This window comes from Mixophyes fleayi, chromosome 10, assembly GCF_038048845.1.
Source record: "Mixophyes fleayi isolate aMixFle1 chromosome 10, aMixFle1.hap1, whole genome shotgun sequence".
Classification (NCBI taxonomy): Eukaryota; Metazoa; Chordata; class Amphibia; order Anura; family Limnodynastidae; genus Mixophyes; species Mixophyes fleayi.
This window is the reverse complement of record NC_134411.1, coordinates 16,009,442-16,025,644: the sequence shown is the minus strand read 5'-3', so window position 1 is coordinate 16,025,644 and position 16,203 is coordinate 16,009,442. Positions and strand designations below refer to the sequence as shown.

Genomic DNA, 16,203 nt, shown 5'->3' with positions numbered 1-16,203 from the left:
GAAGACGGAATAATGGAAGTTGGCATGTCCTATTCATGGATGACTGTCTTTTTTTCTTCTACAATGGCAGCAAACATCAAATTGTGATGTTGAAAGACACAAATAAAGGATCTGCTGAGATTCAAACTCAACTCCTGTTATTTATTGTCAGTCTTTTCATTAAGGACACCCATGCAAACATTTAGTGAACTCTATCACTCTAATATCAGCATAAGTCATGTTATTAACCAGCTATATCAGATATGAATTTGTGTCTGTGATGGTGCACCATCATGGTAGAGGTAGTTCAAAAATATATTTCAACTGAAAGTAGTATAAATGATCATCAAGCAAAGGCTCAGTTACGAGTGGATTTATATCCAGTCCCTGTGATAACGATGAGAATCTAAATAGGTAAAATGCATTCACTTCAAAGCTAGATAACTCACTACATTTCAATTTAACATCAGTCTAAAAGGTGTTTCTCCAAAAAATGTTCGAAAAAGACGCAGTCTAAAAAATAAGTAGGACGGGGTGGCCGAGTGGTTAAGGCGATGGACTGCTAATCCATTGTGCTCTGCACGCATGGGTTCGAATCCCATCCTCGTCGTCCTGAGTTACCTGCAAATTTTATTCAAAACGGCCCCAACGGGCTAAAAAGGAAGAATATGTTCAAACAAATCAAATCCAATCAAAATCCAATTCTACTCAAAATTGATAGAAGTGAAAACAGTATTTAACCTCCAAGATTACTCAAGTAACATAAAGATTTCCTTTGTAGAAATACAATTCTTGACACTATTTTGTAGGTCCCATGGAGCTGAAAACTTATTTTTTCCCTGCATTCTACCTTGACCTTAAAAGTGATTGATTTCTAATTGATCCTGAGAAAGTAACTTTCTAATACACATTTTTCAGCAGCTATTATACCAGTGCCTTATGTCTGGAATCTTCTTGGGATTAAAGAACCAGACTTTTCCTTGAAAACCAATTGTTTTGAAGTGATATACTGCACATCTATTGGGCAGTACAAGGTGTGTTGCAAATCCACCCTTCACAGGTTAGTTACTGCCATCTAAATATGCTGTTGTATAATGATTTCAGAGTCAAAAAGCAAGAAGATGAACAAAGTTGCATCAGAATCTAGTCCATTAAGGAAGTGTAGTTGAAGACGGAATAACGGAAGTTGGCATGTCATATTCATGGATGACTGTCTTTTTTTCTTCTACAATGGCAGCAAACATCAAATTGTGATGTTGAAAGACACAAATAAAGGATCTGCTGAGATTCAAACTCAACTCCTGTTATTTATTGTCAGTCTTTTCATTAAGGACACTCATGCAAACATTTAGTGAACTCTATCACTCTAATATCAGCATAAGTCATGTTATTAACCAGCTATATCAGATATGAATTTGTGTCTGTGATGGTGCACCATCATGGTAGAGGTAGTTCAAAAATATATTTCAACTGAAAGTAGTATAAATGATCATCAAGCAAAGGCTCAGTTACGAGTGGATTTATATCCAGTCCCTGTGATAACGATGAGAATCTAAATAGGTAAAATGCATTCACTTCAAAGCTAGACAACTCACTACATTTCAATTTAACATCAGTCTAAAAGGAGTTTCTCCAAAAAATGTTGGGAAAAAACGCAGTGTAAAGAATAAGTAGGATGTGGTGGCCGAGTGGTTAAAGCGATGGATTGCTAATCCATTGTGCTCTGCACGCATGGGTTCAAATCCCATCCTCGTTGTCCTGAGTTACCTGCAAATTTTATTCAAAACGGCCCCAAGGGACTAAAAAAGAAGAATATGTTCAAACAAATCAAATCCAATCAAAATCCAAATCTACTCAAAATTGATAGAAGTGAAAACAGTATTTAACCTCCAAGATTATTCAAGTAACATAAAGATTTCCTTTGTAGAAATACAATTCTTGTCACTATTTTGTAGGTCCCATGGAACTGAAAACTACATTTTTCCCTGCATTCTACCTTGACCTTAAAAGTGATTGATTTCTAATTAATCCTGAGAAAGTAACTTTCTAATACACATTTTTCAGCAGCTATTATACCAGTGCCTTATGTCTGAAATCTTCTTGGGATTAAAGAACCAGACTTTTCCTTGAAAACCGATTGTTTTGAAGTGATATACTGCACATCTATTGGGCAGTACAAGGTGTGTTGCAAATCCACCCTTCACAGGTTAGTTACTGCCATCTAAATATGCTGTTGTATAATGATTTCAGAGTCAAAAAGCAAGAAGATGAACAAAGTTGCATCAGAATCTAGTCCATTAAGGAAGTGTAGTTGAAGACGGAATAATGGAAGTTGGCATGTCCTATTCATGGATGACTGTCTTTTTTTCTTCTACAATGGCAGCAAACATCAAATTGTGATGTTGAAAGACACAAATAAAGGATCTGCTGAGATTCAAACTCAACTCCTGTTATTTATTGTCAGTCTTTTCATTAAGGACACTCATGCAAACATTTAGTGAACTCTATCACTCTAATATCAGCATAAGTCATGTTATTAACCAGCTATATCAGATATGAATTTGTGTCTGTGATGGTGCACCATCATGGTAGAGGTAGTTCAAAAATATATTTCAACTGAAAGTAGTATAAATGATCATCAAGCAAAGGCTCAGTTACGAGTGGATTTATATCCAGTCCCTGTAATAACGATGAGAATCTAAATAGGTAAAATGCATTTACTTCAAAGCTAGATAACTCACTACATTTCAATTTAACATCAGTCTAAAAGGAGTTTCTCCAAAAAATGTTCGAAAAAGACGCAGTCTAAAAAATAAGAAGGACGAGGTGGCCGAGTGGTTAAGGCGATGGACTGCTAATCCATTGTGCTCTGCACGCATGGGTTCGAATCCCATCCTCGTCGTCCTGAGTTACCTGCAAATTTTATTCAAAACGGCCCCAACGGGCTAAAAAAAGAAGAATATGTTCAAACAAATCAAATCCAGTCAAAATCCAATTCTACTCAAAATTGATAGAAGTGAAAACAGTATTTAACCTCCAAGATTACTCAAGTAACATAAAGATTTCCTTTGTAGAAATACAATTCTTGACACTATTTTGTAGGTCCCATGGAACTGAAAACTACATTTTTCCCTGCATTCTACCTTGACCTTAAAAGTGATTGATTTCTAATTGATCCTGAGAAAGTAACTTTCTAATACACATTTTTCAGCAGCTATTATACCAGTGCCTTATGTCTGGAATCTTCTTGGGATTAAAGAACCAGACTTTTCCTTGAAAACCACATGTTTTGAAGTGATATACTGCACATCTATTGGGCAGTACAAGGTGTGTTGCAAATCCACCCTTCACAGGTTAGTTACTGCCATCTAAATATGCTTTTGTATAATGATTTCAGAGTCAAAAAGCAAGAAGATGAACAAAGTTGCATCAGAATCTAGTCCATTAAGGAAGTGTAGTTGAAGACGGAATAATTGAAGTTGGCATGTCATATTCATGGATGACTGTCTTTTTTTCTTCTACAATGGCAGCAAAGATCAAATTGTGATGTTGAAAGACACAAATAAAGGATCTGCTGAGATTCAAACTCAACTCCTGTTCTTTATTGTCAGTCTTTTCATTAAGGACACTCATGCAAACATTTAGTGAACTCTATCACTCTAATATCAGCATAAGTCATGTTATTAACCAGCTATATCAGATATGAATTTGTGTCTGTGATGGTGCACCATCATGGTAGAGGTAGTTCAAAAATATATTTCAACTGAAAGTAGTATAAATGATCATCAAGCAAAGGCTCAGTTACGAGTGGATTTATATCCAGTCCCTGTGATAACGATGAGAATCTAAATAGGTAAAATGCATTTACTTCAAAGCTAGATAACTCACTACATTTCAATTTAACATCAGTCTAAAAGGAGTTTCTCCAAAAAATGTTCGAAAAAGACGCAGTCTAAAAAATAAGAAGGACGAGGTGGCCGAGTGGTTAAGGCGATGGACTGCTAATCCATTGTGCTCTGCACGCATGGGTTCGAATCCCATCCTCGTCGTCCTGAGTTACCTGCAAATTTTATTCAAAACGGCCCCAACGGGCTAAAAAAAGAAGAATATGTTCAAACAAATCAAATCCAGTCAAAATCCAATTCTACTCAAAATTGATAGAAGTGAAAACAGTATTTAACCTCCAAGATTACTCAAGTAACATAAAGATTTCCTTTGTAGAAATACAATTCTTGACACTATTTTGTAGGTCCCATGGAACTGAAAACTACATTTTTCCCTGCATTCTACCTTGACCTTAAAAGTGATTGATTTCTAATTGATCCTGAGAAAGTAACTTTCTAATACACATTTTTCAGCAGCTATTATACCAGTGCCTTATGTCTGGAATCTTCTTGGGATTAAAGAACCAGACTTTTCCTTGAAAACCACATGTTTTGAAGTGATATACTGCACATCTATTGGGCAGTACAAGGTGTGTTGCAAATCCACCCTTCACAGGTTAGTTACTGCCATCTAAATATGCTGTTGTATAATGATTTCAGAGTCAAAAAGCAAGAAGATGAACAAAGTTGCATCAGAATCTAGTCCATTAAGGAAGTGTAGTTGAAGACGGAATAATGGAAGTTGGCATGTCATATTCATGGATGACTGTCTTTTTTTCTTCTACAATGGCAGCAAACATCAAATTGTGATGTTGAAAGACACAAATAAAGGATCTGCTGAGATTCAAACTCAACTCCTGTTATTTATTGTCAGTCTTTTCATTAAGGACACTCATGCAAACATTTAGTGAACTCTATCACTCTAATATCAGCATAAGTCATGTTATTAACCAGCTATATCAGATATGAATTTGTGTCTGTGATGGTGCACCATCATGGTAGAGGTAGTTCAAAAATATATTTCAACTGAAAGTAGTATAAATGATCATCAAGCAAAGGCTCAGTTACGAGTGGATTTATATCCAGTCCCTGTGATAACGATGAGAATCTAAATAGGTAAAATGCATTCACTTCAAAGCTAGATAACTCACTACATTTCAATTTAACATCAGTCTAAAAGGAGTTTCTCCAAAAAATGTTCAAAAAAGACGCAGTCTGAAAAATAAGTAGGACGAGGTGGCCGAGTGGTTAATGCTAATCCATTGTGCTCTGCACGCATGGGTTCGAATCCCATCCTCGTCGTCCTGAGTTACCTGCAAATTTTATTCAAAACGGCCCCAACGGGCTAAAAAAGAAGAATATGTTCGAAGAAATCAAATCCAATCAAAATCCAATTCTACCCAAAATTGATAGAAGTGAAAACAGTATTTAACCTCCAAGATTACTCAAGTAACATAAAGATTTCCTTTGTAGAAATAAAATTCTTGACACTATTTTGTAGGTCCCATGGAACTGAAAACTACATTTTTCCCTGCATTCTACCTTGACCTTAAAAGTGATTGATTTCTAATTGATCCTGAGAAAGTAACTTTCTAATACACATTTTTCAGCAGCTATTATACCAGTGCCTTATGTCTGGAATCTTCTTGGGATTAAAGAACCAGACTTTTACTTGAAAACCGATTGTTTTGAAGTGATATACTGCACATCTATTGGGCAGTACAAGGTGTGTTGCAAATCCACCCTTCACAGGTTAGTTACTGCCATCTAAATATGCTGTTGTATAATGATTTCAGAGTCAAAAAGCAAGAAGATGAACAAAGTTGCATCAGAATCTAGTCCATTAAGGAAGTGTAGTTGAAGACGGAATAATGGAAGTTGGCATGTCATATTCATGGATGACTGTCTTTTTTTCTTCTACAATGGCAGCAAACATCAAATTGTGATGTTGAAAGACACAAATAAAGGATCTGCTGAGATTCAAACTCAACTCCTGTTATTTATTGTCAGTCTTTTCATTAAGGACACTCATGCAAACATTTAGTGAACTCTATCACTCTAATATCAGCATAAGTCATGTTACCAGCTATATCAGATATGAATTTGTGTCTGTGATGGTGCACCATCATGGTAGAGGTAGTTCAAAAATATATTTCAACTGAAAGTAGTATAAATGATCATCAAGCAAAGGCTCAGTTACGAGTGGATTTATATCCAGTCCCTGTGATAACGATGAGAATCTAAATAGGTAAAATGCATTCACTTCAAAGCTAGATAACTCACTACATTTCAATTTAACATCAGTCTAAAAGGAGTTTCTCCAAAAAATGTTCGAAAAAGACGCAGTCTAAAAAATAAGTAGGATGAGGTGGCCGAGTGGTTAAGGCGATGGACTGCTAATCCATTGTGCTCTGCACGCATGGGTTCGAATCCCATCCTCGTCGTCCTGAGTTACCTGCAAATTTTATTCAAAACGGCCCCAACGGGCTAAAAAAGAAGAATATGTTCGAAGAAATCAAATCCAATCAAAATCCAATTCTACTCAAAATTGATAGAAGTGAAAACAGTATTTAACCTCCAAGATTACTCAAGTAACATAAAGATTTCCTTTGTAGAAATACAATTCTTGACACTATTTTGTAGGTCCCATGGAGCTGAAAACTTATTTTTTCCCTGCATTCTACCTTGACCTTAAAAGTGATTGATTTCTAATTGATCCTGAGAAAGTAACTTTCTAATACACATTTTTCAGCAGCTATTATACCAGTGCCTTATGTCTGGAATCTTCTTGGGATTAAAGAACCAGACTTTTCCTTGAAAACCAATTGTTTTGAAGTGATATACTGCACATCTATTGGGCAGTACAAGGTGTGTTGCAAATCCACCCTTCACAGGTTAGTTACTGCCATCTAAATATGCTGTTGTATAATGATTTCAGAGTCAAAAAGCAAGAAGATGAACAAAGTTGCATCAGAATCTAGTCCATTAAGGAAGTGTAGTTGAAGACGGAATAATGGAAGTTGGCATGTCCTATTCATGGATGACTGTCTTTTTTTCTTCTACAATGGCAGCAAACATCAAATTATGATGTTGAAAGACACAAATAAAGGATCTGCTGAGATTCAAACTCAACTCCTGTTATTTATTGTCAGTCTTTTCATTAAGGACACTTATGCAAACATTTAGTGAACTCTATCACTCTAATATCAGCATAAGTCATGTTATTAACCAGCTATATCAGATATGAATTTGTGTCTGTGATGGTGCACCATCATGGTAGAGGTAGTTCAAAAATATATTTCAACTGAAAGTAGTATAAATGATCATCAAGCAAAGGCTCAGTTACGAGTGGATTTATATCCAGTCCCTGTGATAACGATGAGAATCTAAATAGGTAAAATGCATTCACTTCAAAGCTAGATAACTCACTACATTTCAATTTAACATCAGTCTAAAAGGAGTTTCTCCAAAAAATGTTCGAAAAAGACGCAGTCTAAAAAATAAGTAGGATGAGGTGGCCGAGTGGTTAAGGCGATGGACTGCTAATCCATTGTGCTCTGCACGCATGGGTTCGAATCCCATCCTCGTCGTCCTGAGTTACCTGCAAATTTTATTCAAAACGGCCCCAACGGGCTAAAAAAGAAGAATATGTTCAAACAAATCAAATCCAGTCAAAATCCAATTCTACTCAAAATTGATAGAAGTGAAAACTGTATTTAACCTCCAAGATTACTCAAGTAACATAAAGATTTCCTTTGTAGAAATACAATTCTTGACACTATTTTGTAGGTCCCATGGAACTGAAAACTACATTTTTCCCTGCATTCTACCTTGACCTTAAAAGTGATTGATTTCTAATTGATCCTGAGAAAGTAACTTTCTAATACACATTTTTCAGCAGCTATTATACCAGTGCCTTATGTCTGGAATCTTCTTGGGATTAAATAACCAGACTTTTCCTTGAAAACCGATTGTTTTGAAGTGATATACTGCACATCTATTGGGCAGTACAAGGTGTGTTGGAAATCCACCCTTCACAGGTTAGTTACTGCCATCTTAATATGCTTTTCTATAATGATTTCAGAGTCAAAAAGCAAGAAGATGAACAAAGTTGCATCAGAATCTAGTCCATTAAGGAAGTGTAGTTGAAGACGGAATAATGGAAGTTGGCATGTCCTATTCATGGATGACTGTCTTTTTTTCTTCTACAATGGCAGCAAACATCAAATTGTGATGTTGAAAGACACAAATAAAGGATCTGCTGAGATTCAAACTCAACTCCTGTTATTTATTGTCAGTCTTTTCATTAAGGACACTCATGCAAACATTTAGTGAACTCTATCACTCTAATATCAGCATAAGTCATGTTATTAACCAGCTATATCAGATATGAATTTGTGTCTGTGATGGTGCACCATCATGGTAGAGGTAGTTCAAAAATATATTTCAACTGAAAGTAGTATAAATGATCATCAAGCAAAGGCTCAGTTACGAGTGGATTTATATCCAGTCCCTGTGATAACGATGAGAATCTAAATAGGTAAAATGCATTCACTTAAAAGCTAGATAACTCACTACATTTCAATTTAACATCAGTCTAAAAGGTGTTTCTCCAAAAAATGTTCGAAAAAGACGCAGTCTAAAAAATAAGTAGGATGAGGTGGCCGAGTGGTTAAGGCGATGGACTGCTAATCCATTGTGCTCTGCACGCATGGGGTCGAATCCCATCCTCGTCGTCCTGAGTTACCTGCAAATTTTATTCAAAACGGCCCTAACGGGCTAAAAAGGAAGAATATGTTCAAACAAATCAAATCCAATCAAAATCCAATTCTACTCAAAATTGATAGAAGTGAAAACAGTATTTAACCTCCAAGATTACTCAAGTAACATAAAGATTTCCTTTGTAGAAATACAATTCTTGACACTATTTTGTAGGTCCCATGGAACTGAAAACTACATTTTTCCCTGCATTCTACCTTGACCTTAAAAGTGATTGATTTCTAATTGATCCTGAGAAAGTAACTTTCTAATACACATTTTTCAGCAGCTATTATACCAGTGCCTTATGTCTGGAATCTTCTTGGGATTAAAGAACCAGACTTTTCCTTGAAAACCGATTGTTTTGAAGTGATATACTGCACATCTATTGGGCAGTACAAGGTGTGTTGCAAATCCACCCTTCACAGGTTAGTTACTGCTATCTAAATATGCTTTTGTATAATGATTTCAGAGTCAAAAAGCAAGAAGATGAACAAAGTTGCATCAGAATCTAGTCCATTAAGGAAGTGTAGTTGAAGACAGAATAATGGAAGTTGGCATGTCATATTCATGGATGACTGTCTTTTTTTCTTCTACAATGGCAGCAAACATCAAATTGTGATGTTGAAAGACACAAATAAAGGATCTGCTGAGATTCAAACTCAACTCCTGTTATTTATTGTCAGTCTTTTCATTAAGGACACTCATGCAAACATTTAGTGAACTCTATCACTCTAATATCAGCATAAGTCATGTTATTAACCAGCTATATCAGATATGAATTTGTGTCTGTGATGGTGCACCATCATGGTAGAGGTAGTTCAAAAATATATTTCAACTGAAAGTAGTATAAATGATCATCAAGCAAAGGCTCAGTTACGAGTGGATTTATATCCAGTCCCTGTGATAACGATGAGAATCTAAATAGGTAAAATGCATTCACTTCAAAGCTAGACAACTCACTACATTTCAATTTAACATCAGTGTAAAAGGAGTTTCTCCAAAAAATGTTGGGAAAAAACGCAGTGTAAATAATAAGTAGGATGTGGTGGCCGAGTGGTTAAAGCGATGGATTGCTAATCCATTGTGCTCTGCACGCATGGGTTCAAATCCCATCCTCGTTGTCCTGAGTTACCGGCAAATTTTATTAAAAACGGCCCCAACGGACTAAAAAAGAAGAATATGTTCAAACAAATCAAATCCAATCAAAATCCAAATCTACTCAAAATTGATAGAAGTGAAAACAGTATTTAACCTCCAAGATTATTCAAGTAACATAAAGATTTCCTTCGTAGAAATACAATTCTTGTCACTATTTTGTAGGTCCCATGGAACTGAAAACTACATTTTTCCCTGCATTCTACCTTGACCTTAAAAGTGATTGATTTCTAATTAATCCTGAGAAAGTAACTTTCTAATACACATTTTTCAGCAGCTATTATACCAGTGCCTTATGTCTGAAATCTTGGGATTAAAGAACCAGACTTTTCCTTGAAAACCGATTGTTTTGAAGTGATATACTGCACATCTATTGGGCAGTACAAGGTGTGTTGCAAATCCACCCTTCACAGGTTAGTTACTGCTATCTAAATATGCTGTTGTATAATGATTTCAGAGTCAAAAAGCAAGAAGATGAACAAAGTTGCATCAGAATCTAGTCCATTAAGGAAGTGTAGTTGAAGACGGAATAACGGAAGTTGGCATGTCATATTCATGGATGACTGTCTTTTTTTCTTCTACAATGGCAGCAAACATCAAATTGTGATGTTGAAAGACACAAATAAAGGATCTGCTGAGATTCAAACTCAACTCCTGTTATTTATTGTCAGTCTTTTCATTAAGGACACTCATGCAAACATTTAGTGAACTCTATCACTCTAATATCAGCATAAGTCATGTTATTAACCAGCTATATCAGATATGAATTTGTGTCTGTGATGGTGCACCATCATGGTAGAGGTAGTTCAAAAATATATTTCAACTGAAAGTAGTATAAATGATCATCAAGCAAAGGCTCAGTTACGAGTGGATTTATATCCAGTCCCTGTGATAACGATGAGAATCTAAATAGGTAAAATGCATTCACTTCAAAGCTAGACAACTCACTACATTTCAATTTAACATCAGTCTAAAAGGAGTTTCTCCAAAAAATGTTGGGAAAAAACGCAGTGTAAAAAATAAGTAGGATGTGGTGGCCGAGTGGTTAAAGCGATGGATTGCTAATCCATTGTGCTCTGCAAGCATGGGTTCAAATCCCATCCTCGTTGTCCTGAGTTACCTGCAAATTTTATTCAAAACGGCCCCAACAGACTAAAAAAGAAGAATATGTTCAAACAAATCAAATCCAATCAAAATCCAAATCTACTCAAAATTGATAGAAGTGAAAACAGTATTTAACCTCCAAGATTATTCAAGTAACATAAAGATTTCCTTTGTAGAAATACAATTCTTGTCACTATTTTGTAGGTCCCATGGAACTGAAAACTACATTTTTCCCTGCATTCTACCTTGACCTTAAAAGTGATTGATTTCTAATTGATCCTGAGAAAGTAACTTTCTAATACACATTTTTCAGCAGCTATTATACCAGTGCCTTATGTCTGGAATCTTCTTGGGATTAAAGAACCAGACTTTTCCTTGAAAACCGATTGTTTTGAAGTGATATACTGCACATCTATTGGGCAGTACAAGGTGTGTTGGAAATCCACCCTTCACAGGTTAGTTACTGCCATCTTAATATGCTGTTGTATAATGATTTCAGAGTCAAAAAGCAAGAAGATGAACAAAGTTGCATCAGAATCTAGTCCATTAAGGAAGTGTAGTTGAAGACGGAATAATGGAAGTTGGCATGTCCTATTCATGGATGACTGTCTTTTTTTCTTCTACAATGGCAGCAAACATCAAATTGTGATGTTGAAAGACACAAATAAAGGATCTGCTGAGATTCAAACTCAACTCCTGTTATTTATTGTCAGTCTTTTCATTAAGGACACCCATGCAAACATTTAGTGAACTCTATCACTCTAATATCAGCATAAGTCATGTTATTAACCAGCTATATCAGATATGAATTTGTGTCTGTGATGGTGCACCATCATGGTAGAGGTAGTTCAAAAATATATTTCAACTGAAAGTAGTATAAATGATCATCAAGCAAAGGCTCAGTTACGAGTGGATTTATATCCAGTCCCTGTGATAACGATGAGAATCTAAATAGGTAAAATGCATTCACTTCAAAGCTAGATAACTCACTACATTTCAATTTAACATCAGTCTAAAAGGTGTTTCTCCAAAAAATGTTCGAAAAAGACGCAGTCTAAAAAATAAGTAGGACGGGGTGGCCGAGTGGTTAAGGCGATGGACTGCTAATCCATTGTGCTCTGCACGCATGGGTTCGAATCCCATCCTCGTCGTCCTGAGTTACCTGCAAATTTTATTCAAAACGGCCCCAACGGGCTAAAAAGGAAGAATATGTTCAAACAAATCAAATCCAATCAAAATCCAATTCTACTCAAAATTGATAGAAGTGAAAACAGTATTTAACCTCCAAGATTACTCAAGTAACATAAAGATTTCCTTTGTAGAAATACAATTCTTGACACTATTTTGTAGGTCCCATGGAGCTGAAAACTTATTTTTTCCCTGCATTCTACCTTGACCTTAAAAGTGATTGATTTCTAATTGATCCTGAGAAAGTAACTTTCTAATACACATTTTTCAGCAGCTATTATACCAGTGCCTTATGTCTGGAATCTTCTTGGGATTAAAGAACCAGACTTTTCCTTGAAAACCAATTGTTTTGAAGTGATATACTGCACATCTATTGGGCAGTACAAGGTGTGTTGCAAATCCACCCTTCACAGGTTAGTTACTGCCATCTAAATATGCTGTTGTATAATGATTTCAGAGTCAAAAAGCAAGAAGATGAACAAAGTTGCATCAGAATCTAGTCCATTAAGGAAGTGTAGTTGAAGACGGAATAACGGAAGTTGGCATGTCATATTCATGGATGACTGTCTTTTTTTCTTCTACAATGGCAGCAAACATCAAATTGTGATGTTGAAAGACACAAATAAAGGATCTGCTGAGATTCAAACTCAACTCCTGTTATTTATTGTCAGTCTTTTCATTAAGGACACTCATGCAAACATTTAGTGAACTCTATCACTCTAATATCAGCATAAGTCATGTTATTAACCAGCTATATCAGATATGAATTTGTGTCTGTGATGGTGCACCATCATGGTAGAGGTAGTTCAAAAATATATTTCAACTGAAAGTAGTATAAATGATCATCAAGCAAAGGCTCAGTTACGAGTGGATTTATATCCAGTCCCTGTGATAACGATGAGAATCTAAATAGGTAAAATGCATTCACTTCAAAGCTAGACAACTCACTACATTTCAATTTAACATCAGTCTAAAAGGAGTTTCTCCAAAAAATGTTGGGAAAAAACGCAGTGTAAAGAATAAGTAGGATGTGGTGGCCGAGTGGTTAAAGCGATGGATTGCTAATCCATTGTGCTCTGCACGCATGGGTTCAAATCCCATCCTCGTTGTCCTGAGTTACCTGCAAATTTTATTCAAAACGGCCCCAAGGGACTAAAAAAGAAGAATATGTTCAAACAAATCAAATCCAATCAAAATCCAAATCTACTCAAAATTGATAGAAGTGAAAACAGTATTTAACCTCCAAGATTATTCAAGTAACATAAAGATTTCCTTTGTAGAAATACAATTCTTGTCACTATTTTGTAGGTCCCATGGAACTGAAAACTACATTTTTCCCTGCATTCTACCTTGACCTTAAAAGTGATTGATTTCTAATTAATCCTGAGAAAGTAACTTTCTAATACACATTTTTCAGCAGCTATTATACCAGTGCCTTATGTCTGAAATCTTCTTGGGATTAAAGAACCAGACTTTTCCTTGAAAACCGATTGTTTTGAAGTGATATACTGCACATCTATTGGGCAGTACAAGGTGTGTTGCAAATCCACCCTTCACAGGTTAGTTACTGCCATCTAAATATGCTGTTGTATAATGATTTCAGAGTCAAAAAGCAAGAAGATGAACAAAGTTGCATCAGAATCTAGTCCATTAAGGAAGTGTAGTTGAAGACGGAATAATGGAAGTTGGCATGTCCTATTCATGGATGACTGTCTTTTTTTCTTCTACAATGGCAGCAAACATCAAATTGTGATGTTGAAAGACACAAATAAAGGATCTGCTGAGATTCAAACTCAACTCCTGTTATTTATTGTCAGTCTTTTCATTAAGGACACTCATGCAAACATTTAGTGAACTCTATCACTCTAATATCAGCATAAGTCATGTTATTAACCAGCTATATCAGATATGAATTTGTGTCTGTGATGGTGCACCATCATGGTAGAGGTAGTTCAAAAATATATTTCAACTGAAAGTAGTATAAATGATCATCAAGCAAAGGCTCAGTTACGAGTGGATTTATATCCAGTCCCTGTAATAACGATGAGAATCTAAATAGGTAAAATGCATTTACTTCAAAGCTAGATAACTCACTACATTTCAATTTAACATCAGTCTAAAAGGAGTTTCTCCAAAAAATGTTCGAAAAAGACGCAGTCTAAAAAATAAGAAGGACGAGGTGGCCGAGTGGTTAAGGCGATGGACTGCTAATCCATTGTGCTCTGCACGCATGGGTTCGAATCCCATCCTCGTCGTCCTGAGTTACCTGCAAATTTTATTCAAAACGGCCCCAACGGGCTAAAAAAAGAAGAATATGTTCAAACAAATCAAATCCAGTCAAAATCCAATTCTACTCAAAATTGATAGAAGTGAAAACAGTATTTAACCTCCAAGATTACTCAAGTAACATAAAGATTTCCTTTGTAGAAATACAATTCTTGACACTATTTTGTAGGTCCCATGGAACTGAAAACTACATTTTTCCCTGCATTCTACCTTGACCTTAAAAGTGATTGATTTCTAATTGATCCTGAGAAAGTAACTTTCTAATACACATTTTTCAGCAGCTATTATACCAGTGCCTTATGTCTGGAATCTTCTTGGGATTAAAGAACCAGACTTTTCCTTGAAAACCACATGTTTTGAAGTGATATACTGCACATCTATTGGGCAGTACAAGGTGTGTTGCAAATCCACCCTTCACAGGTTAGTTACTGCCATCTAAATATGCTTTTGTATAATGATTTCAGAGTCAAAAAGCAAGAAGATGAACAAAGTTGCATCAGAATCTAGTCCATTAAGGAAGTGTAGTTGAAGACGGAATAATTGAAGTTGGCATGTCATATTCATGGATGACTGTCTTTTTTTCTTCTACAATGGCAGCAAAGATCAAATTGTGATGTTGAAAGACACAAATAAAGGATCTGCTGAGATTCAAACTCAACTCCTGTTCTTTATTGTCAGTCTTTTCATTAAGGACACTCATGCAAACATTTAGTGAACTCTATCACTCTAATATCAGCATAAGTCATGTTATTAACCAGCTATATCAGATATGAATTTGTGTCTGTGATGGTGCACCATCATGGTAGAGGTAGTTCAAAAATATATTTCAACTGAAAGTAGTATAAATGATCATCAAGCAAAGGCTCAGTTACGAGTGGATTTATATCCAGTCCCTGTGATAACGATGAGAATCTAAATAGGTAAAATGCATTTACTTCAAAGCTAGATAACTCACTACATTTCAATTTAACATCAGTCTAAAAGGAGTTTCTCCAAAAAATGTTCGAAAAAGACGCAGTCTAAAAAATAAGAAGGACGAGGTGGCCGAGTGGTTAAGGCGATGGACTGCTAATCCATTGTGCTCTGCACGCATGGGTTCGAATCCCATCCTCGTCGTCCTGAGTTACCTGCAAATTTTATTCAAAACGGCCCCAACGGGCTAAAAAAAGAAGAATATGTTCAAACAAATCAAATCCAGTCAAAATCCAATTCTACTCAAAATTGATAGAAGTGAAAACAGTATTTAACCTCCAAGATTACTCAAGTAACATAAAGATTTCCTTTGTAGAAATACAATTCTTGACACTATTTTGTAGGTCCCATGGAACTGAAAACTACATTTTTCCCTGCATTCTACCTTGACCTTAAAAGTGATTGATTTCTAATTGATCCTGAGAAAGTAACTTTCTAATACACATTTTTCAGCAGCTATTATACCAGTGCCTTATGTCTGGAATCTTCTTGGGATTAAAGAACCAGACTTTTCCTTGAAAACCACATGTTTTGAAGTGATATACTGCACATCTATTGGGCAGTACAAGGTGTGTTGCAAATCCACCCTTCACAGGTTAGTTACTGCCATCTAAATATGCTTTTGTATAATGATTTCAGAGTCAAAAAGCAAGAAGATGAACAAAGTTGCATCAGAATCTAGTCCATTAAGGAAGTGTAGTTGAAGACGGAATAATTGAAGTTGGCATGTCATATTCATGGATGACTGTCTTTTTTTCTTCTACAATGGCAGCAAAGATCAAATTGTGATGTTGAAAGACACAAATAAAGGATCTGCTGAGATTCAAACTCAACTCCTGTTCTTTATTGTCAGTCTTTTCATTAAGGACACTCA

At 35.7% G+C, this 16,203-nt stretch overlaps 13 non-coding genes across 13 annotated transcripts; all 13 read left to right on the top strand.

Moving 5' to 3' along the window:
- The first annotated feature begins 507 nt into the window (after nt 1–507).
- TRNAS-GCU (transfer RNA serine (anticodon GCU)) lies at nt 508–589 on the top strand. The gene has a single exon. It is a non-coding gene; the product is annotated as a tRNA-Ser (tRNA).
- A 1,064-nt stretch (nt 590–1,653) lies between these two features.
- Nucleotides 1,654–1,735, top strand: TRNAS-GCU (transfer RNA serine (anticodon GCU)). The gene has a single exon. It is a non-coding gene; the product is annotated as a tRNA-Ser (tRNA).
- Nucleotides 1,736–2,799: 1,064 nt separating this feature from the next.
- On the top strand, nt 2,800–2,881 carry TRNAS-GCU (transfer RNA serine (anticodon GCU)). Its single transcript has one exon. It is a non-coding gene; the product is annotated as a tRNA-Ser (tRNA).
- A 1,065-nt stretch (nt 2,882–3,946) lies between these two features.
- On the top strand, nt 3,947–4,028 carry TRNAS-GCU (transfer RNA serine (anticodon GCU)). Its single transcript has one exon. It is a non-coding gene; the product is annotated as a tRNA-Ser (tRNA).
- Nucleotides 4,029–6,225: 2,197 nt separating this feature from the next.
- Nucleotides 6,226–6,307, top strand: TRNAS-GCU (transfer RNA serine (anticodon GCU)). The gene has a single exon. It is a non-coding gene; the product is annotated as a tRNA-Ser (tRNA).
- Nucleotides 6,308–7,371: 1,064 nt separating this feature from the next.
- On the top strand, nt 7,372–7,453 carry TRNAS-GCU (transfer RNA serine (anticodon GCU)). Its single transcript has one exon. It is a non-coding gene; the product is annotated as a tRNA-Ser (tRNA).
- A 1,064-nt stretch (nt 7,454–8,517) lies between these two features.
- On the top strand, nt 8,518–8,599 carry TRNAS-GCU (transfer RNA serine (anticodon GCU)). Its single transcript has one exon. It is a non-coding gene; the product is annotated as a tRNA-Ser (tRNA).
- Nucleotides 8,600–9,663: 1,064 nt separating this feature from the next.
- TRNAS-GCU (transfer RNA serine (anticodon GCU)) lies at nt 9,664–9,745 on the top strand. Its single transcript has one exon. It is a non-coding gene; the product is annotated as a tRNA-Ser (tRNA).
- Nucleotides 9,746–10,806: 1,061 nt separating this feature from the next.
- On the top strand, nt 10,807–10,888 carry TRNAS-GCU (transfer RNA serine (anticodon GCU)). Its single transcript has one exon. It is a non-coding gene; the product is annotated as a tRNA-Ser (tRNA).
- Nucleotides 10,889–11,952: 1,064 nt separating this feature from the next.
- On the top strand, nt 11,953–12,034 carry TRNAS-GCU (transfer RNA serine (anticodon GCU)). The gene has a single exon. It is a non-coding gene; the product is annotated as a tRNA-Ser (tRNA).
- Nucleotides 12,035–13,098: 1,064 nt separating this feature from the next.
- Nucleotides 13,099–13,180, top strand: TRNAS-GCU (transfer RNA serine (anticodon GCU)). The gene has a single exon. It is a non-coding gene; the product is annotated as a tRNA-Ser (tRNA).
- Nucleotides 13,181–14,244: 1,064 nt separating this feature from the next.
- TRNAS-GCU (transfer RNA serine (anticodon GCU)) lies at nt 14,245–14,326 on the top strand. The gene has a single exon. It is a non-coding gene; the product is annotated as a tRNA-Ser (tRNA).
- A 1,065-nt stretch (nt 14,327–15,391) lies between these two features.
- On the top strand, nt 15,392–15,473 carry TRNAS-GCU (transfer RNA serine (anticodon GCU)). Its single transcript has one exon. It is a non-coding gene; the product is annotated as a tRNA-Ser (tRNA).
- Nucleotides 15,474–16,203: the final 730 nt, after the last annotated feature.